At 36.3% G+C, this 23,372-nt stretch overlaps 1 long non-coding RNA gene across 1 annotated transcript in view; it reads right to left on the minus strand.

The window, feature by feature from the left end:
* LOC136380073 (uncharacterized) overlaps positions 1-23,372 on the minus strand; it is an 86,046-nt gene that overhangs the window by 20,722 nt on the left and 41,952 nt on the right. The window contains exon 2 of the long non-coding RNA XR_010746837.1: positions 16,664-16,748. This is a non-coding gene — a long non-coding RNA (uncharacterized lncRNA). The remainder of the gene's footprint in view (positions 1-16,663; positions 16,749-23,372) is intronic.

Raw genomic sequence — 23,372 nt, forward strand, 5'->3', positions numbered from 1 at the left:
AACATGAGATTCTTCATATTGCTGCATGTATCAATGGTTTGTTCCTTTTTATTGTTGAATAACATTCCATTGTGTGACTATTCCACAATCTGTCTATTCTCTTATTAATGGACATTATATTCTCTTATTAATCATTTCCACTTTCAATATTACAGTGGAGACTTATTGGGATGATGACTTCATAGGGATAAAATGTCTAATCATTATGTTGTGCACCTGAAACCATTAGAATATTGTATGTCAACTGTAATTGAAAAATAAACAAACAAACAAACAAATAATGCTGCTCTGAACAATCTTGTTCAGGTCTGTTTATGGATATTTTTCTCTGGTAGATATCTGAGAGTAGAATTGCTGGGTCATAGGATAGATGACTGATAAACTTGATAAGAAACTTTCACATTATCTCCCAAGTTGGTTTTACTGTTTTATGTTTCATCAGCAAATAGGAGTGTTCTGATGTATTACTTGTTTTGCCAATATCTGGTATTGTTAGGTTTTCCTTTTTCTTTTTAACCACTATAAAAATATTATGTTAATTTCTTTTAAAATTTATTTATTGATTTTAGAGAGAGAGAAAGAAAGACGGGGACATAGATCTGTTCCCATATGTACCCTGACTGGTTGTCAAATTGGCAACCTCTTCACTTCAGGACGATGCCCTAACCAACTGAGCCATCTGGTCAGGGCGGATTTTTCAATTTAACCATTCAAGTGGGTATGTAGTAATATCTCACTGTGGTTTTAACTTGTGTCTTCCTAATGATTAATTATTTTAAGCACCATTTCATGCACATATTTGTCCTTTATATATGTTATTTTATGAAGTGCCTAGAGGGTATTTTTTTAAAACATAGTTGTCTTTTCTTTTTTTCCTATTGATTTACCATTCTTTATATTTTCCTAAATGCAAGTCCTTTGTCAGGAATATAAATGGCAAATATATTGCAAATGTGTTCTCCAAGTTTGTCCCTTATTTCATTTGCCTAACTGTTTTCTGATTTATAATTTATCAAATTTTTGGAGTTAGTGATTTTGGGCCTTGTCTAAGAAATCTCTGCACCTACCCCAGGATTGTCAGAATATTTTCCTATGTGTTCTATCAGTTTTATAATTTTGGCCTTTACTTCAGATACATGACTTGTCATGAATTAACATTTTTTTGGTTTTGTTTTTCATGGTGTGAGCCACCTGGGCAGAACCACAACAAATTATATTTTTGAAATTTTATTTTTAATTCTTTGTTGCTAAAGCATACAAATATAATTACTTTTAGTATATTGACTTGTATTCTACAATTTTGCTAAATTTCTTAGTTTCAGCAATTTTTTTATTTGAATTTCTATATACAAAATTGTGTTGTGTGCAAATAAAGACAACTTTACTTTTTCCTTTTGTTCTTTTTCTTTTTATTTATTTATTTACTTATTTTTTAACCTTATTACATTTCAAAGATCTCCACTAAAATGTTTTTTAATATAAGTGGTGAGAGTAGATATCATTTCTTTGTTCTTGATTTTAGGAAATAGCCTTCAATGTTATCTTAAGTATGGTGTTAAAGGAGTTTTTTTCATAGATGTCCTTTATTATATAGTGGAAGTTACATTCTCTTTCTAGTTTACTGAGAGCTTTCATTATGAATGAGTGTTAAATTTTATCAAATACTTATTTTCTACTTCTATTTGAGATGTTTATATAATTTTTTTCTTATTCTGTTAATTTACTATATTAAATGATAGATTTTTAAATATTAAATCTACCTCGCCTTGATGAGATAAATTTCACTTGGTTATAATGTTATTATTCTTCTCATATATTCCTGGATTTCTTTTGTGGGATATATTTGCCTTCAATTTGTGTTTTTGTGTGTAATTTTTTTTCCAGGTTTTATTATGGTTGTGCTGATTTTATAAAATGAGACAGGACACATAGCCTTCTCCATTTCTTGAAAGAATTGGCATAAAATCAGACTTATTTCTTTCATAGAAATAAATTCTGGGTCTAGAGTTTTCTTTGTAAGAATTTATTTTTAGTTATAAATGTAATTTTATAAAATAAATAAAGGGCTATTGAAGTTTTCTATTTCTTCTTATGTTAGTTTTAATAATTAGTGTCTCTCAAAAAATAGTCCATTTCATCTTTAATGTTGAACTGTTCTTAGTGTTCCTTTATTGTTCTTTTTTAAAATTTTTTTATTTATTTTATAAATTTTTATTAATGTTAATGGGGTGACATCAATAAATCAGGGTACATATATTCAAAGAAAACATGTCCAGATTATCTTGTCATTCACTTATGTTGCATACCCATCACCCAAAGTCAGATTGTCCTCCGTCACCTTTTATCTAGTTTTCTTTGTGCCCCTCCCCCTCCCCCTTCCCCTCTCCTCCTTCCCTCGCACGCCCCCCCTCCCCCCCACCCCCGGTAACCACCACACTCTTGTCCATGTCTCTTAGTCTCATTTTTATGTCCCACCTACGTATGGAATCATGTAGTTCTTGGTTTTTTCTGATTTACTTATTTCACTCTGTATAATGTTATCAAGATCCCACCATTTTGCTGTAAATGATCCGATGTCATCATTTCTTATGGCTGAGTAGTATTCCATAGTGTATATGTGCCACATCTTCTTTATCCAGTCTTCTATTGAAGGGCTTTTTGTTTTTTTCCATGTTTTGGCCACTGTGAACAATGCTGCAATGAACATGGGGCTACATGTGTCTTTACATATCAATGTTTCTGAGTTTTGGGGGTATATACTCAGTAGAGGGATTGCTAGGTCATAAGGTAGTTCTATTTTCAGTTTTCTGAGGAACCACCATACTTTCTTCCATAATGGTTGCACTACTTTACAGTCCCACCAACAGTGAATGAGGGTTCCTTTTTCTCCACAGCCTCTCCAGCATTTGCTATTACCTGTCTTGTTGATAATAGCTAATCTAACAGGTGTGAGGTGGTATCGCATTGTAGTTTTGATTTGCATTTCTCTAATAACTAATGAAGATGAGCATCTCTTCATATATCTGTTGGCCATTTGTATTTCTTCCTGGGAGAATTGTCTGTTCATGTCCTCTTCCCATTTTTTTTATTGGATTGTTTGTTTGTTGTTGAGTTTATAAATTCTTTGTAAATTTTGGATATTAGGCCCTTATCTGAGCTGTTGTTTGAAAATATCATTTCACATTTAGTTGGCTGTTTATTTTGTTGTCAGTTTCTCTTGCTGAGCAAAAACTTTTTAGTCTGATGTAGTCCCATTCATTTATCTTTGCCTTCACTTCTCTTGCCTTTGGAGTCAAATTCATAAAATGCTCTTTAAAACCCAGGTCCATGAGTTTAGTACCTATGTCTTCTTCTATGAACTTTATTGTTTCACGTCTTATATTTAGGTCTTTGATCCATTTTGAATTAATTTTCGTACAAGGGGACAAGCTGTAGTCGAGTTTCATTCTTTTGCATGTGGCTTTCCAGTTTTCCCAGCACCATTTGTTGAAGAGGCTTTCTTTTCTCCATTGTGTGTTGTTGGCCCCTTTATCAAAAATTATTTGACTATATATATGTGGTTTTATTTCTGGACTTTCTATTCTGCTCCATTGGTCTGAGTGTCTATTTTTCTGCCAATACCATGCTGTTTTGATTGTCGTGGCCCTATAATATAATTTGAAGTCAGGTATTGTAATGCCCCCAGCTTCATTCTTTTTCCTTAGGATTGCTTTGGCTAATCGGGGTTTTTTATAGTTCCATATAAATCTGATGATTTTTTGTTCCATTTCTTTAAAGAATGCCATAGGAATTTTGATGGGAATTGCATTAAATTTATATATTGCTTTAGGTGTTATGGCCATTTGGATTATATTTATTCTTCCTACCCATGAACAAGGAATATTTTTCCATCTCATTGTATCTTTTTCGATTTCCCTTAACAATGCTTTGTAGTTTTTGTTATATAAGTTCTTTACATTCTTTGTTATGTTTATTCCTAGGTATTTTACTTTTTTTTATTGCAATTGTGAAGGGGATTATTTTTTTGAGTTCGTTTTCTAATATTTCATTGTTGGCATAGAGAAAGGCTATGGACTTTTGTATGTTAATTTTGTATCCTGCGACCTTACTGTATTAGTTTATTGTTTCTAGTAGTCTTTTTGTGGATTCTTTGGGGTTTTCGATGTATAGGATCATATCATCTGCAAAAAGTGATACCTTTACTTCTTCTTTTTCAATATGGATGCCTTTTATTTCTTTGTCTTGTCTGATTGCTCTGGCCAGAACTTCTAACACCACTTAAATAAGACTGGAGAGAGTGGACAACCCTGTCTTGTTCCTGATTTAAGGTTGAAAGTCCTCAGTTTTATGCCATTTAGTATGATGCTGGCTGATGGTTTATCATATATGGCCTTTATCATGTTGAGATATTTTCCTTCTATACCCATTTTGTTGAGTGTCTTAAAGATAAAGTTGTGTTTTATTTTATCAAATGCCTTTTCTGCATCTATTGATAAGATCATGTGGGTTTTTTTTCTTTGTTTTATTGATGTGGTGTATTACGTTAACCATTTTACATATGTTGAACCATCCTTGAGATTCTGGGATGAATCCCACTTGATCATGATGTATTATTTTTTTAATATGCTGTTGTATTCGATTTGCCAGTATTTTGTTTAGTATTTTAGCATCTGTATTCATTAGAGATATTGGTCTGTAGTTTTCTTTCTTTGTGCCATCCTTGCCAGATTTCAGTATGAGGGTTATGTTGGCCTCATAAAATGTGTTTGGACGTATTGCTTCTTCTTCAATTTTTTGGAAGGCCTTCAGTAGAATAAGGACCAAGTCTTCTTTGAATGTTTGATAGAATTCACTAGTACAGCAGTCTGGGCCTGGACTTTTATTTTTGGGGAGGTTTTTAATGTTTTTTTCTATTTCTTCTCTACTTAATAGGTCTGTTTAGGCTTTCTGCTTCTTCATGACTCAGTCTAGGAAGGTTGTATTGTTCTAGGAATTTATCCATTTCTTCTAGGTTGTTGAATTTAGTCGCATAAAGTTTTTCATAGTAATCTACAATAATTCTTTGTATATCTATGGTGTCCGTGGTGATTTCTCCTCTTTCATTTTATTTTTATTTTTTAATTTTTTTAATTTTTTTATTTTTTGTATTTTTCTGAAGCTGGTAACGGGGAGAGACAGTCAGACAGACTCCCGCATGCACCCGACGGGGATCCACCCGGCACGCCCACCAGGGGCGACGCTCTGCCCACCAGGGGTCGATGCTCTGCCCCTCCGGGGCGTCGCTCTGCCGTGACCAGAGCCACTCTAGTGCCTGGGGCAGAGGCCAAGGAGCCATCCCCAGCGCCCGGGCCATCTTTGCTCCAATGGAGCCTTGGCTGCGGGAGGGGAAGAGAGAGACAGAGAGGAAGGGGGGGTGGAGAAACAAATGGTCGCTTCTCCTATGTGCCCTGGCCAGGAAACGAACCCGGGTCCCCTGCATGCCAGGCCGACGCTCTACCGCTGAGCCAACTGGCCAGGGCGATTTCTCCTCTTTCATTTTGGATTTTGTTTATATGAGTTCTTTCTCTTTTTTCCTTGGTAAGTCTTGCCAGGGGTTTGTCAATTTTGTTGATCTTTTCAAAGAACCAGCTCCTTGTTCTATTAATTTTTTCTATAGTTTTTCTGTTCTCTATTTCATTTATTTCTGCTCTGATTTTTATTATCTCCTTTCTTTGGCTGGTTTTGGGTTGTTTTTGTTCTTTTTCCAGTTCCTTAAGGTGTGAAGTTAGTGGTTCACTTGGGTTCTCTCTTGTTTGTTCATATATGCCTGAAGTGATATGAACTTCCCTCTTATCACTGCTTTTGCTGCATCCCAGAGATTCTGGTATGTTGTATTGTCATTTTCATTTGTTTGTATATATCTTTTGATCTCTGTGCTTATTTCTTCTTTGACCCATTCATTTTTTAAAAGTATGTTGTTTAGTTTCCACATTTTTGTGGGATTTTTTCCCTCTTTTTTGCAGTTGAATTCTAGTTTCAAGGCTTTATGATCAGAAAATATGCTTGGTACAATTTCAATTTTTCTGAATTTGCTGATGTTATTTTTATGGCCCAACATATGGTCAATTCTTGAGAATGTTCCATGTACACTAGAGAAAAATGTATACTCTGTTGCTTTGGGATGAAGTGTCCTGTAGATATCTATCATATCCAGATTCTCTAGTGTTTCATTTAAGGCCACTATATCTTTATTGATTTTTCTGTTTGGATGACCAATCTAGAGCCGTCAGCAGTGTATTGAGGTCTCCAAATATGATTGTATTTTTGTCAGTTTTTGTTTTTAGGTCAATAAGTAGCTGTCTTACATATTTTGGTGCTCCTTTGTTTGGTGTATATATATTAAGGATTGTTATGTCTTCTTGATTCAGCATCCCCTTAATCATTATGAAATGACCATTTTTGTCTCTGAGTACTTTTGCTGTCTTGTAATCAGCATTATTAGATATGAGTATTGCTACACCTGCTTTTTTTTGTATTTTATTTGCTTGGAATATTGTTTTCCAGCCTTTCACTTTGAATTTGTTTTTATCCTTGTTGCTTAGATGTGTTTCTTGTAGGCAGCATACAGTTGGATTTTCTTTTTTAATCCATTCTGCTACTCTGTGTCTTTTTATTGGTAAGTTTAATCCATTTACGTTTAGTGTAATTATTGACACTTGTGGATTCCCTATTGCCATTTTATAAATTGCTTTCTGTTAGTTTTGTATCTTGTTTGATTCTTCTAATTTCTTTTTTTATCATTTGTTTTTGTTTGTTTGTATTCCATACTTCTTTCCTCTGTTGCTACCTTTTTAAAGTCATGTGCTTTTGTGGTGGTTTTTTCAAGGGTGGTTACCATTAAGTAATGAAAAGGGTACCTACCATATTCATTGTAGTACCCTATCTTGCGAGTGTTTCTGCACTTCATTGTCTTTTGCTACTGTTAATCTCTGTCCTCTCCCCCTTTTTTTTTTTTGCTTTTGTTGTCACAGTTTAAATTTGGTTTTATTGTGTTCTTGGTGGAGATTTTACTTGTGGTTTTGTTTTGTTTTGTTCTTTGGATCTGGTTGGAAAACCCCCTTTAGTATTTCCTGGAGTGGGGGTTTTCTGATGATAAATTCCCTCATCTTTTCTGTATTTGTGTATGTTTTTATTTCTTTCGTACTTGAAGAATAACTTTGATGGGTATAGTATTCTTGGCTGAAAGTTCCTCTCTTTCAGGACTTTAAATATTGGGGTCCACTCTCTTCTAGCTTGTAGAGTTTCTGCTGAAAAATCTGATAATAATCTAATAGGCCTTCCTTTATATGTTGTATTCTTCTTTTCCCTGGCTGCCTTGAGAATTTTTTCTTTGTCATTGGTTTGTGCCATTTTCATTATGATATGCCTTGGAGTAGGTTTGTTGTGGTTAAGAAAACTCAGTGTTCTGTTTGCTTCTTGAATTTGAGGCTTTAGTTCCTTCCACAGGCTTGGGAAGTTCTCATCTATTATTTGTTTGAATAAATTCTCCATTCCATTTTCTTTCTCTTCTCTCTCTGATATACCTATTATTCTATGCTATTCTTTTTGATGGAGTCAGATAATTCCTGTAGGGCTATCTCATTTTTTTTAATTTTTGAGTCTCTCTCTTCTCTCTGTTGTGTCTCAAGTTGCTTGTCTTCTATGTCACTAATCCTACCTTCTATCTGGCCTGTTCTATTAGCTAAGCTTGTTACCTCATTTTTCAGTTCATGAATTGAGTTTTTCATTTCTGTTTGATTTGTTTTTATAGTTTCAATTTTCTTGCTAATATATTCTTTGTGTTCATTGAGTTGTTTTCTGAGCTCCCTAAATTGCCTTTCTGTGTTTTCTTGTATATCTCTGAGTATTTTTAGGATTTCTATTTTAAATTCTCTGTCATTTAGCTCCAGGATTTCCAATATATTAAATTTTTTCTCCATAGATTTTTCCACATCTATCTGTGTTACCTCTCTTTCTTTTGTATCCATGATATTTAATTTAATTTTTCCTAATAGCATCTGAGGGTGGTCTTGTTGATTGCACTTCGCCTTCAGGGTATGAAACTCTCGGATGCTCCAAGAATAGGTTTTTCTGTCTCTGGTTGTTGAACTTGTTGAAATTTTGGGGAGATTTTTTGGTCCATGTCCTCACGGCACCATTTCTATGATGTCACTCCTTTATTGTTCTTTTAATGTCTTTAGGATCTAAATCAATGTCCTCCTTTTATTTACTCTTTTTCTTGATCAGTATTGCTTTTATTAATCTTTACAAAGAGTCAGCTTTTGCTATTTTTGATATATTTTCTATTGTTAGTTTTCTATTTCTATTTCTATTCTTATCATTATTATTTAAAATATTTTATTTTTTTCTCCTTCTTAGAAAGCTTTAATTCAATTTTCTTTTTCTAATTTCTTAAGCTGAAGATCTATATCACAAATTTTATTTTCTAATATATGCTATAAATTTCCTTCTAATCACTGCTTTAACTATATCCCACAAATTTTGTTATTTTGTGTTTTTATTATCATTCAGTTAAAAATATTATAAAATTTTCTTTGAGTTTTTATTTTGTTCCTGGTTATTAGAAATTTAATTTTTAGATGACCCAATTTCTATATTTTCTAACATAAAAAATAATATACTAATGATTTTCATGTATTTGTTTCTTTATTTTTATCTTTTTACATCAAACTTAATTTTTAACTTCTAAGTGCTGCTATATCTCTAGTTATATGTCTTTGTTCATGCATTCTACATTTAGGCCTTCTCTCTGTCTAGATGAGCTTTGCCAATATTTTATTACTTTTTTCAAAGAACTAATATTCAGCCCTGTTACTACTTTTTTCCTTTTGAGTAGACTTTATCTTTTTATAGTAGGTTTAGGTTCATAGCAAAATTGAATGGAAAGTACAGAGAGTTCCTGTATGCTCCCTGTCAGTATACACTCACACCTCCCCCCACTAATAACATCTCACACTACAGGTACATTTCTTACAATTGTTGGGCCTACACTGACACATCATTTTAATCCAAATTCACAATGGATATTACAGGTTACTCTTGGTGTTGAATATTCTACAAGTTTTGACAAATGTATAATATTATGATATGTATCAACCATTATAATGTCATAAAGAATAGTTTAACTGCCCTAAATATCCTCTATTTATTCCTTCCCACCTCTACTCCTTAGCAGCAACTAAAATTTATATTGTCTTTATAAGTATTGCCCTTTTCAGAATGTCATATAATTAAAATTTTATATTATGTAGCCTTTCGATTGGCTTCTTTCATACAGTAATATGCATGTAAGTTTCTTCCCATTTTTTTATGGCTTGATAGATCATTTCTTTTTAGTGCTGAATAATATTCCATTGCCTGAATGTTTATTTGTCTATTCACCTATTGAAGCAACTTGGTTGCTTTCATGTTTTGGCAATTATGAATAAAGCTGCTATAAACAGCCATGTGCAGGTTTTTGTGTGGATATAAGTTTTCAGCCCATTTCGATAAATACCAAGGAGTACAATTGCTAGATCATATGGTAAAAGTATGTTTAGTTTTTAAAGAAACTGTTAAATTCTTTTCTAAAATGACTGTACCATTTTGCATTCCACCAGCAATAAATGAAGAGTTCCTATTGCTCCACATCCTTGTCAGCATTTAGAATTGTCAGTATTCTGCATTTTTACCATTCTGTAACAGTGTAGTGGTATGTCATTGTCATTTCAGTTTGCAATTACCTGATGGCATATGATGTCATCTTTTCAAATGCTTATTTGCCATTTATCTATTTTCTTTGATGAATATCTGTTCAGGTCTATTGACTATTTTTTATTCAGTATGTTTGTATTCTTATTGCTATATATTTTGGATGACAGTCCTTTATTATCTATGTCTTTTGCAAATATTTTCTCCCATTCTGTCACAGTTTGTCTCTAATTCTCTTGAGATCCATTTTTTGTTTGTTTTTTTTTTTTTTGTATTTTTTTTCTGAAGCTGGAAACGGGGAGAGACAGTCAGACAGACTCCCGCATGCGCCCGACCGGGATCCACCCGGAACGCCCACCAGGGGCGATGCTCTGCCCACCAGGGGTCGATGCTCTGCCCCTCTGGGGCGTCGCTCTGTCGCGACCAGAGCCACTCTAGCGCCTGGGGCAGAGGCCAAGGAGCCATCCCCAGAGCCCGGGCCATCATTGCTCCAATGCAACCTTGGCTGCGGGAGGGGAAGAGAGAGACAGAGAGGAAGGACGGGGGGTGGAGAAGCAAATGGGCACTTCTCCTATGTGCCCTGGCCAGGAATTGAACCCAGGTCCCCCGCACGCCAGGCCGACGCTCTACCGCTGAGCCAACCGGCCAGGGCAGAGATCCATTCTTTAAATCTTTCTTTTCCTATTACATTGAGCTTTTCTGTTATCTTTACTATTTCCTCCCTTTTAATTTTCTTGAATTTATTTTGACTCTTCAAATTTTAATTGATTTATTTGGCCATTATTCTAACTAAGTAGGATACTCAATTTATCTATTATCAGCCTATCTTTCTTTCTAATGATATTTAGATAATAAATCTTTTTTCAAGTGCCACTTTAGCTGCATCTCCTAAGTTTTGGTGGATAGGCCAAATAAAAATATATAAAAAAAAATTTATACCTTCATTTGGCAAACAGTCGTATGTCCACATTACAGTAGATACATATTCCGGATCTATAATAACCTCTGTCAGAACAGGAGAGGCTGCTAAGCATGTTATAGCTCATTGTCTGTGTGCATTGTTCTATTATTGGATTTCCTAAACTGGCTAAACTGAAAATGCTCCTGCATATGGAGCAAAAGCATTTACTGTATTTTGTCATGCTTACAATCTTTAAAGTTAAGGTATTATTAAAGTGTACTCAGCAAACATTTTAAGGTTAATTTAAAAAAAAATTTAAAAGGGGGTAGTCATATCCTGGAATTCCTACGGGTCTACCATATCATGCTTTTTACTTAAAAAACAAATTACATTTCTTTTGAATGCTGATGAAGAGGAGACACCAAATCTTTTTAGCCTGCAAACTACTACCTTCTTTATTAGATTCAGCTAATAACACTGTTTTGTCTTTTTCCAAATAGCTCCAGATATATGGAAAAGATTTATATAGGCGGATGGGGATCCTCAAACCCCTCAGCGAGATCTTCTGAGCATGGCTTTTAAGATACCTAGAGGCAGAAAAAGCCCAATAGAGATCAGGGGAACTATCAGCTTTTAGGATACACCCTTAAAGGCTCCAACACCCCAAAGGGGTCTCATAGGATGCCATCTGGGTCCTGCTTCAATAGTGGAAAGGAAGGTCATTGAGCTAAAGCCTGCCAGGCTTACATGCCTCTGCTGTGAGGAAACAGGGACACTGGAAGGTAGGCTTCCCTCTCGCTCCTCTAAGGGAGGGTTCAGTCTCTTCCAGCCCTGCTCCAGCCACCTATGACCTAACCTTGCCCAGAAAGCTGGGGTTGGCCACTGAAGGCTGAAGGTGCCCAGGGCCGTTGGCCCCATGTATGACACTGTGGACGAGCCTAGGGTATTTCTTCCAAGAAGCAGGTAAACTGATCTCATTTGCACAAGGGCCACTTAACTATGTTTTTCCTGAATAGTCAGGTTTTTTATTCTTCCCTCAAAGATCTCTGTTGTGGGTGTTGATAGTCCTATTTTCTGCTGCTTTGCTTAATATATAGTGTTTCCTTTATCCCTCCTACCTCAATGCCCCACTCATATTTCAGGCTGGGACCTACTCCTAATTTAGAGCTCTCTTTCCCCCTTTTTCCAACTTCTATTATGAATCTACCTCTGTCACCCAGCTTAGTGTATCCCAAGGTTCTCTTTACCATGCCACAGTCGCAGAGCTCCAGGGAAAAGCACCCTGGTCTCATCTCTCCAGGCAGAGGAGAACAGAAGCTCCATATCCACGCATGCTGCAAATGGCTTTTCCAGTCTACCTGAATCATTACCAGCTAGAAGCAGTGGTCATTGGGACTTAGACATGAGCTGCAAAGTATAGAATGGTGACAACAATACCAGTGCCATGCGGACTTTTCCTGGATATGGACTTTTCCTGGACTCCTGCTCCCTGTGACAGCTCCTAACAGACTGAACTGTGGTTGGGTTGCATTTTTCAGGGATTTGGCATGGTGATGGGGCCAACTTGGACTTGGGGAACATGTTAAGGACACTACTCTTTTATGGATTCTTGCTGTATTGGCCAAGAGGTTGCTTAAAGGCTTTTAATCACTGTAAAAAAAATAGAAGACTGGATAAAGAAGATGGGGCACATATACACCATGGTATACTATATTCAGCTAGAAGAAATGATGACATCGGATCACTTACAGCAGAATGGTGGAATCTTGATAACATTATGCGGAGTGAAATAAGTGAATCAGAAAAAAACAAGAACTGCAGAATTCCATACATTGGTGGGACATAAAAGCAAGACTAAGAGACATGGACAGGAGTGTGGTGCTTACAGGGCATGGGGGGAGGGATTGAGGGAGAGGGGGAGGGAGAGGGGTACAGAGAGAACTGGATAGAGGGTGACGGAGGACAATCTCTCTTTGGGTGATGGGTATGCAACAGAACTAAATGACAAGATAACCTGGAAATGTTTTCTTTGAATATATGTACCCTGATTTATTGATGTCACCCCATTAAAATAAAAATTTATTTATAAAAAAAATAATAAAATAAAATAAAATTACTACCAACCAAAATTTTACAAAATGTGACTAAATTGACACTTAAGAAATTACTAAATGTCTGTTAAAATTTTCTGTTGTTATTGATTTTTAAAAATCACATCTTGTTCTGAAAGTCTATTTTATGTAATATGGATTTTAAAATGTGTTGAATATTGCTTTATGGTCTAGATTAGAACATAAGAAACTCTTTTTTTTATATATAATTTTATTTTTTTAATGGGGTGACATCAATAAATCAGGATACATATATTCAAAGGTAACAAGTCCAGGTTATCTTGTCTTTCAATTATGTTGCATACCCATCACCCAAAGTCAGATTGTCCTCTGTCACCTTCTATCTAGTTTTCTTTGTGCCCCTCCCCCTCCCCCTTTCCCTCTCCCTTTCCCCCCTCCCCCCCGTAACCACCACACTCTTATCAATGTCTCTTAGTTTCACTTTTATGTCCCACCTACGTATGGAATAATGCAGTTCCTGTTTTTGTCTGATTTACTTATTTCATTTCATATAATGTTATCAAGATCCCACCATTTTGCTGTAAATGATCCGATGTCATCATTTCTTATGGCTGAGTAGTATTCCATAGTGTATATGTGCCACATCTTCTTTATCCAGTCATCTATTGATGGGCTTTTTGGTTGTTTCCATGTCCTGGCCACTGTGAACAATGCTGCAATGAACATGGGGCTGCATGTATCTTTACGTATCAATGTTTCTGAGTTTTGGGGGTATATACCCAGTAGAGGGATTGCTGGGTCATAAGGTAGTTCTATTTTCAGTTTTTTGAGGAACCACCATACTTTCTTCCATAATGGTTGTACTACTTTACATTCCCACCAACAGTGTATGAGGGTTCTTTTTTCTCCACAGCCTCTCCAACATTTGCTATTACCTGTCTTATTGATAATAGCTAATCGAACAGGTGTGAGGTGGTATCTCATTGCAGTTTTGATTTGCATTTCTCTAATAACTAAAGAAGATGAGCATCTTTTCATATATCTGTTGGCCATTTGTACTTCTTCCTGAGAGAAGTGTCTGTTCATGTCCTCTTCCCATTTTTTTATTGGATTGTTTGTTTGTTTGTTGTTGAGTTTTATGAGTTCTTTGTATATTTTGGATATTAGGCCCTTATCTGAGCTGTTGTTTGAAAATATCATTTCCCATTTAGTTGGCTTTCTGTTTATTTTGTTATCAGTTTCTCTTGCTGAACAAAAACTTCTTAGTCTGATGTAGTCCCATTCATTAATTTTTGCCTTCACTTCTCTTGCCATTGGAGTCAAATTCATAAAATGCTCTTTAAAACCCAGGTCCATGAGTTTAGTACCTATGTCTTCTTCTATGTACTTTATTGTTTCAGGTCCATAAGAAACTCTTAAAAATACTACATGTTTACATAAAAAATATGTATTATCCAGTTTGAGGTATAATACTCTATAATTTTGATCATTCAAATATCGGATGACTCTCTCTAATGCAAACTTATTTCTTCATGCATTTGTACTTTTCACTTTACCTGATAGAATTCTTTGGGGCCTGGTTTTATAGTTGAGTTCTTTAGAAAAGATTTGCTTTTGTTTTTGCCAGGGATCTGAGGTGATTACTAATTTAGAAAACCTTTAACTGAATTTTCAGCTGGGAAAATTGATGTGGTTGCACAGATGGAAAAATTCCAGCCCCAAACTTAAATGAGAGCAGTCTGATGTAGATCGGACTTGCCAGAGGGGTATACTTTCCTTTTGTTTTCTGCTCCTCCCAGAGCCAAGACCATGATCAGTATATATTTTCAACATCTCTTTCCATGGAGCACATGTTTTCCAAGTTCAGGGACTGATGGGCTCACTGTTATGCAATTGCATCTTTGTGCAGAGGCCATTAGTTTGAAGTCTTACATTGTAGAGGTCTTAGGCCTGCTTGTCCAAGTTTTTAAAATTTCCCTCCTTTCTACCTTAATAGAATTGAGTTAAAATACCTCATTTTGGGTGGGTACTATTAGTCAGAGTAGGTTAAGTGTTATTGTAATAATAAATTAATTCTGAATCTTTTACTTGCTTGTGACACCTGTCTTGAGCAATTGAGGGGAGAGTTGTGCTCCATGGAATCACCTAGGGACCGAGGCTGATATAGGTTTTGCCATCTGGGCTAATGACTTGGCCATTTGTTAAAGCAAAAGAACGGAAGAGAGACCACACAAGGCATTTTACTGCCTCAGCTGTGAAGTGACTCACATCATCAACTGGTGCACAATCTCATTTTTAAGGGAACTGGGAAATGTAGTTTTCTGAGCAGCCAGGAAAAAGGAAAATAAAATAAGATTTGGTGATCATATACCATTTGTCCTGGTGATAGCCACTATATGTTACATAATGTTCTGAGTGTCCCTAGTTCTTGAGTTAGCAGCTTCTGTTGATGGACAAGAATTAACCTCCTCTTTATATGTTTTTCAAAGGAGTTATACATACTTTAACATGTATATTATGTTAAATTATATTTTAAAAATCAGGCTATTAAAAATAAACCTTCAAATCCAAAATATGTACTGCAAAGCTGACTGGGTCCAATTTGATTTTAAGACCAACCAACAACAAAAAGTATATACTGTGGTAGTCCGAGAAAGGCGGGCAATTTATCAGCAGTCTAGTGCTTCCTTATAAGATCTGGCAGTCTGGCTCCAGTTGCTTCAGCGTACTACTACCTCATCTAGGAAAGTTGTTAAGCATGCAAATTGTATGCAAATTTTGATTATTACTATTTTTTATCACAGATAGACTTTTCTTACATACAGAAACAGCCATTTTTCCTTTAAAAGTTATTTAAGGATGAGCACACGGTACTGGACAACACAGGGAAATTCGCAGAGACCTTATAAAACTTTGTCTACAACTGCGACAGAGACAGACTTCACCCACATCTATTCTATTGGTTCCCTCTGTAGACTGCTTTGCTTTAGACAGTTATCTGACTTCTTTAACAATGAAGTTGTGTTCTTTTGTTTTTCCAGCAGAGTTGTAGGAAGTCCCATTGTTTCTTTTCTTCAGCTGCAGGTGAGTGCTAGAGGGACTAAAAATGGAACAGCCAACCCTCTTCAACTCTCTGATGTTTGTGTTAATTTTAATAAGTACTTTCTGAAGTTAGGCTCCAACTGTCAAGTGGAAACACAATAAGAGCAGGCAAGAAAATAATACTAAAGGCAAATACTTGCCTGGAGAAATACTCCTAATGGCTGCTTACTCCTTATTCCTTTACAGCTGATCTGAAAGTGGGATTGGAGGGATAACTGGTGTCTTTTTGAGTTGGAGAAGAATACTTTTGTTGACGCAGTGGTCCTGTTGAGTCAGAGGGGCCCATGATCCAGGGTGAGGCCCATGATCCAGGGTGAAGCCCATGCAGGTAGAGACTTAATTAAGGATGTTTTCTCTAAACTTTTCCCAGGCTTCAATTCAGGATACAAACACTTTATTAAGCTTTGAAAATGAGGTGAGACTACTTTTCTCCTTCTCATTTTGGCACTTGGGTTCACGTATGGGTGGAATCTGAGCTTTAGAGGCAGATGAAAGCTGCCTTACTTACAAGCTGTGTGACTCTTGGCACTTATTTATTTTATAAAATGGGATTCATAATACATTCTGAATTGTTGTGAAGATGTGTGATACATAACATATAAAAGACACTTTGTAAGTGGTAGCTATTATTATTAAATGTAATGCTTAGAAGTATTAGGAACCCCACATTATATTCAGTTTATGTAGATATGTCTTAATTTATCCTGTTATTTGGATCCATATTTCCAAAATATTTACAGACTTCCTGGGAAATAGCTTGTCCTTAGATAGATGAGGTTGTCATTGTGTTTGCAGAGACATGTAGGAAATATCAGAGCAAGAGCGAACCTTCAAAAACAGAGTAATGCCAACTTCTTACCTCAAGTAGAATATGTGTATATCCCATTAGCATCCTGTGTGCCAATGTGCCTTTGAAGTCATTTTCTGTGTGCTGTTTTTTTCATCTGTAAAATGAGGGTGTTAGTTAATCTCCAAATTCTCTTCTAACTCAAGCCCCAATTGGTTTATTGATGAGATGAGAGATGACATGGACCAGAGACTCTGGGTTTAGAAACTATGGAGTTCTATCATGAAATTGTTCCCTAAGAGGCAACTTACTATCTCGTATCTGTTGTAGGAGGTAGGAAAAGGCTATAAGGCTCAAGAACAGAGTATTACTGTCTTAACCACAAAGCTTTGTTGTACAACAAAAGTCCAAATTACCTGCAAATTAGAGGAATTAATCGGCCTGCAAAATACCTAGGACTAAGACCATCTGAAGCTGGAAAACAGGCTGCCTTCTGAAACACAGTATAGGACCATTTTCTGTGGCTCCTCCATTTCCATTTCAAGGCACAACCTCTCAACACATGCATTTATTCCATGAAAAATATTTTCCACACTGCTTGGGCATAACCTGGGTATCAAGTGCCAACAAGCATTCTTCACTCACACAAGTTGAACAGTGTGACATCATTTATGCTATTACAAAACTTGCATTTAAGAAGCCAGAGAAATATTAGTAATCTGCTCTAAAACATTTTGAATTTGGTACTATTATAAATATACCTTTTAAATATATTAAGTAGGAGATAAGATAACAATAATGACCTCTGACTTTCTGAAGGGGTTGAGGAGGATGATTGTCTTATTTATCTTTATTTACTTAGCACCTTTAAAAGGCAAAAGGATATTTAAATATTGAAGAGAATATTTAATATTTGTGTCAGGGATTTTTAAATTGAATTTATTTTTTGAGTCAACAGAGCACTTTCTCAAGTGTTTTACTAATTTTTTTTCCCTCAAGTTAGTATTTTCATCCTGATTATCTCATTTAACTTTTAAAAAAGACACTTATTTGAGTTATTTTGAAAACTAGGAGTAATTCTTCACCTGGGTTCTGATAATGAATTGAAAGTCCATCTACCCTTAGACCCTTAACCATTACTTAACCTCTCAAACCTTGTTTGTTTTGTTTTAATTTGTAAAATGCCTTTGTTGTTTTTTGTTTTAGTCAATATTAGACAGCAAGCGTGTGCATAAAAGCTTTAGCAGAATGCCTGGCACTCGGGGAGGTCTTACTATTGTCATGAATTAAGCCCTTTCCCCCTCTGCTATGATATGACATATTCTTCTGGAAAATCAAGACCAGCTGCTCTTTACTTTATTAAATCTAGCAAGTATCCCTTTTTGGATCGAGGAGATATAGAATTTCAGAATTATCACATGAAATTAAAAATGCTAGCCCCTCTGCTTAAGGGTGATCCCCTGACTTTCTGAGCAGCTACTCAGCCTGAACTACTAGAAAAAGAAAAGTCAGGACAAAGCCCCCACACAGAGTGGAATGATTCATGTGCAGATGCCTCTCTGATTCATAACAAGGGAGAAAATCATCCTGTCATTCCCAGAAGACTGCAGAGCCAGCCTCATTTGGCAGAGACTGTGGGGGCTCCCAGCTTCCGGGCACAGTTTGGCTGCATTCTGTGTGCTTGGTGATGACCAAATCGGTGAAAAATATAGCTGAGCAGCAGGGCTGAGGACTCATGGAGGTACTGCGGGTAATTAGAGATTCATTACAATCCCATAGTTTGTATCATGGCTCCGGGTCAGCACAGGGTCACTGCACATGGCAAACTTAGGGAGCTGTGTCTGGAAGGATGACACCAGCTAAGAGAGGCTGGGAGAGCGAAGCAGACAGGGATGAGGAGCCAGGGGTCTGGGGCGCAGATACACAGCCAGGGACTGGTGACAGCCCGGATGTGGGGCAGTGGGCCCCCGTGACTCTGGGGAAGGGAGCGAACAGAGGCAGCTGAACGGGCTTCCCTACCGCCATCCCTGCCATCTCCAATTAACCTCCTAAGCCAAGGGTTCCCAGAAGCTGGCGTGTCAGGGGCCAGTCCAGTTTCAAAAACTAATAGTGGCCTGACATGGGGTAGCCAACTTTTTATTTTGCAGATTAATGACATTGAAAACCAACAAAACAGTTGCCATCCACTATCATCATCATTTCAGAAGAGAAAGGGGATTTTTACACTAAATAATGTAGGAAGGACATAATTTCAAGATAAATGACAGTCACGTAAATTTAATTAATTTAGCTCACCGACTTGTGGTTATTTTTCTCATTACCATGAAGACTCAGGAAAAGTCTCTTGCAGACTAGCTTTAGGTTTTTCCCTCCAGATTTTCCGTAAGAGCAAGACCCAGGAAACAGTTTTGTAAAAAATACTCATGAAGAGAAAAAATAACACTCCAGACTTCATAAACCTCATGAACTTTGTGAAGAAAAACTTTTCGGAAGATTTCTTTATGAAAACCTTTATGAAGAACCTCTGCCCATTCTCTATGTATTCTTTTCACTCTACAGTTACAAAGAAGAAAAGAGAGGAAGGAAAAAGCTGATGTGTTAAATCATTTCATTAAGATGGCATTTTAACTTCTGTTAGAAAAATATCCCAGTGGATTTACATAGGATTTTTGATCATGTATTTCTTTCAGGTGACGTAGCAATAACTCATACCTGTAGAGCTCTTTCAATTGTAAAGGACTTTCACATTTATAATCTTATTTGATTCTATAAACAAACACTATAGATAGTTATTATTGTTGTTGTTCTTGTTATTATATTACTCCTTTTGTGTGTGAGAAAACTTTATTGTTAGTGCTGTTGTTGTTGTTATATTACTGATTTTATGAATAAGGAAACTAAGGGTAAATTTGCTCAGGTTCATACATTTGATAAATTGTGGATCAGGGGCTCAAACCCATGCCCTCTTCCAAATTCTGTTTTTCTTCACTCCATGCAAAAAGAGGTACCTTGACATTTTGCCATGCGCAGCCTATTTTATTCTCTGGAACAAGATGATCACACTTTGGAAAGTCTTATAAAGAACCAAAAATTCAACCAGGATAGACCAAAAATGGACAGCTGTGTTCTCACTCTCAGTATGCTCTGATTACAAAGAGTGGGTCATCTCAAACCTGATGTATTTAAAGCCACACTTTATTATCCCAAGTGGACCACCCTGTGGAGTGCTATTCCACAGAAGAGAAAAACAAAAAGCATTTAGTTAACAAAACATCAAAAAGTGTCAGTGTCTTACCTGTGTTATTAATTTTGTTTTTGTACTTCTAAATTATTTTTTCCTTTAAGGAACATTTTTGTTCCTCTTTCTACTCCATCAAATGAACTAATTTAACTTGATGCTAACTAATTTGTACACATTGAGAGCTGGGAGATGTCTCCTTGTTCTAAAGTGTTCATTCTAAACGTGGTGGGGGGCAGTCTGTGGGGAAAAGGGAATGTGCTTTGGGTGAGAGGTAGCCGGGATGTGTTCCCTTATGTGTGACCAGCCGGACTGCCGGTGGCTGTGCCTTCAGCACCTTTACAGGGTGAATAAGCACTTGTGCCGATGTCTCTTAAGCACAGGCCTTCTGTGGGCAGAGGGGATGGCTTCCCTCCATCAGAGATGGAATTTCCCCTACCTCTCTGCCCTGATACTCATCTAGCAGGAGTTTTAATGCTTCTTCAATATTGGGCCTGCTCTCAACTTTATTACCCCTTCAATATTAAAGCACAGCAATATCCAGAACTAATAAAAAAGGAAGAATTAGTTTTTCAGGGAAGGAGGGGCCTTGACCTTGGAAATTAAAATCAGGGATTCTCATTTGTATCCCTTTGAAACCGTGAAAGGTAGAATTCCATGTAGGTTGGAACTAATAGCTTTTTACATTTTAAAATTCTTTGAAAAGAAATTGTATCATTTACAGTTTTTGTACACTAATATGTGCGCCTCATTTGCCTGATTAATGGAGTCAAGATATGATCCTAATTAGTTCCTAATCCTAAAACTGTAAAAATTATGTCTCTGAGTTACTAGAATTGCACCAGTGTTGATTTCTTAGTTTTGAAACTCTACTATGGGTATTACTAATGTAATTGTTGGTGGAAGCTGGGTGAAGGTTATATGGAAACTAGTATTTTTGCAACTTCTTTAGAGTCCTAAACTATTTTAAAATTAAAGTCCTTAAAAAAATAAAAACAACTCTTCATATAGCTTTTTCCTAGAAATCTAAGATGTCAAAAACATTAGTGGAAGGGTGATGTATCACATATTCATATCCTTAAAAAATTGAGGATTATTTGTCTAGTTAGTTCAAAATAATAATCTAAAAAACTTCTTTGCTTGGTACTTTCTATTAGTTTCATGAGTATCTGATTATATTTCTCATGTATTAGCAGGCCAAAGGAACTCTTCTTAAAAGTAATAAAATGTATCTTTCTGTTTTAAAAAATTCTATAAAAGAGGTTTGGGGAATTAATAATAGCTACCATCTATCGTGGAAGTCACTTGTCTCATAGGCTTCTTATCTGTTATCTCATCAAATCCTCATAATAATCCTGTGAGGTAGACATTATTGTTCCCTTTTTACAGGTAAGAGGCTGAGATACACAGAATTTGCATCACTTATTCAAGGCCATCCAGCTATAAGTGGCAGATTCTCTCCAGAAAACTTCTTAAAATTCCTCTGCTGCCAGTTTATTATCTGCTGGCTTTTGATAAGAAAATGTATAAGTTCTAATTCATTCAGCTATTCTTTGACATCTATCCTGTTATATTGTACAGGTTTATTCTACTGTGAATTTATCATTCAATTATTCACAGACTGACTCATGGCAGTCAACAAACATTGATGGAGCACCAAAAATGTGGAGACTGCGGCAAAACAGAAATGCAGAATAATGCCTCTGCCTTTCCAGAGATAAACAAGTAGATATATAAAAATATTATTTTTAAATAGCAATAAGCCTATTGAAGAAAAGTAAAAGGGGCAAGGGGAGTGGAGGATGCAGTGTGAGTGAAGTGGGATATTAGACAGCTGTTATAGGTGAGGAGTCTGGAGAAAGCCTCTCTCAGGAGGGAGCAGATGAGCAGGGACCCGATGAAATGAGGGGAAATGCCGCAGGGAAGAGGAGTAGCAAGTTCATAGGCCCTGAGGCCCAGTGAGGCTGGAGCTCAGCGAGCTGGAGAGTGGCAGGAAGCACAGTGGGAGAGGCAGTGGGCTAGATCCCCACAGGGTTTCCCTAGCCTGTGGTAAAGAATTTGGGTTTCAGTCTAAGTGGGATAGGAAGCCACTGGGAAAAGACCCAGTCAAATTTACCTTTGAAAAGCATAACTCTGGCTGCTGCCTAGGGAACGGTGTATAAGGGGCCAGGTTAGAAGCAAGGGGACCATTGGGGGCCAGTTAAGGGATTCTCGTAGCTTAGATGAGGGTGACAGTTTTCTTCCACCCCGGCTCTAAGATCTATGACTTCCTGACAATAAACTCTAATATTGAATGTCTTTTGGCTTAACAATGCAGGGATCCCAAACTGCCCAAGCTGTGGGCATAGAACAAATAACACAGTTTGTATTCAGAGTGTCTCTGGGAAAAGGAGAAAATGATAGGCAGAAGGGAACAGAGGGTGTGTATGTTTTGCCATTGTCTCTAAAAGTGGATAAAGTTCAGTCAGTTGCCCTCCACCTTTCAACTTCCATTGCACTTATTTCTGCCCCACTAATTTTTACATAATCACATGTGGCCTTTCTGTGCAACTTCCTTTAAGGAGATATATCTCCTCTTTCCAAGAATACTACAAGCTCCTAAGGGTGAATATGGTATTGATACAGCTCTAGTACCCAATGACTAGAACCTTAGTGTAACATAGTGAATGTTACAAATGTATACTTTGAAAATAAATTAAAAATTTTTAATAAAAAAATAAAATGAACTATAATTTAGATAATTTAATGGGTGCAATTGAAGTGTGGCATTGCTTTATTAAAGTCGAAGTTTAGAAAATGTCTTCTTGCTCAAACACATTCTTTCCACAGGATATTCTATGCATAACTGTTTCACATGATGTTAATAAGTTGTATTTGAAAACAGGGTTTTGTGGTCAGGTAGTTTGGAGTGTCTATGGATAAAATGAAATTATTTAAGTTCCCCACCGTAGGATTTCTCAGTGGTTTTAGTATGCTAATGTCTATTGTGAATATCCAAGGAGTGACATAATCTGTAGTCAAAATATTGAAACTCTTTTTTTTCATGAAACTGTTTTTTCAGGGAACATCTCCTAAGACTAGAGTTATGAAAGCTCATACTTTATGAAAGATTTCAGTGGAAATCATAATAGATAATAAAGTGGGGAGGCTTTTCTTCTGGCTCTGTTACAGAGACCAAAGACAGTGGTGAGGAAAAATAATTAGCAAAGGCTTGATTGTCTTTTTCAAACAGATCATCAGAAAGACAGCATTTAAATATACTTCCTGCTCCAATCCTAGCAAAATGCTGATTGTGCTTATTATCCTGATGTGAAATACAGAATTCACTCAATTCACAGTTTGATATCAGAAATTGTTGTTAATAGTCAATTAATTTATTGGAATAAGAAAAGATTCATTTACCAATTATTTAATTTTATTCAACTATAAAATTTAGTGAAAACCTGTACCAGCTTGTCGCTGGAAATTTCTATAGACCCACACTTGTGGGCACTGCAGTAATTTATTTTGCACAATGTCATCTGGGCCTGGAAATACTGAATG

This window comes from Saccopteryx leptura, chromosome 8, assembly GCF_036850995.1.
Source record: "Saccopteryx leptura isolate mSacLep1 chromosome 8, mSacLep1_pri_phased_curated, whole genome shotgun sequence".
In the NCBI taxonomy this organism is placed as follows: domain Eukaryota; kingdom Metazoa; phylum Chordata; class Mammalia; order Chiroptera; family Emballonuridae; genus Saccopteryx; species Saccopteryx leptura.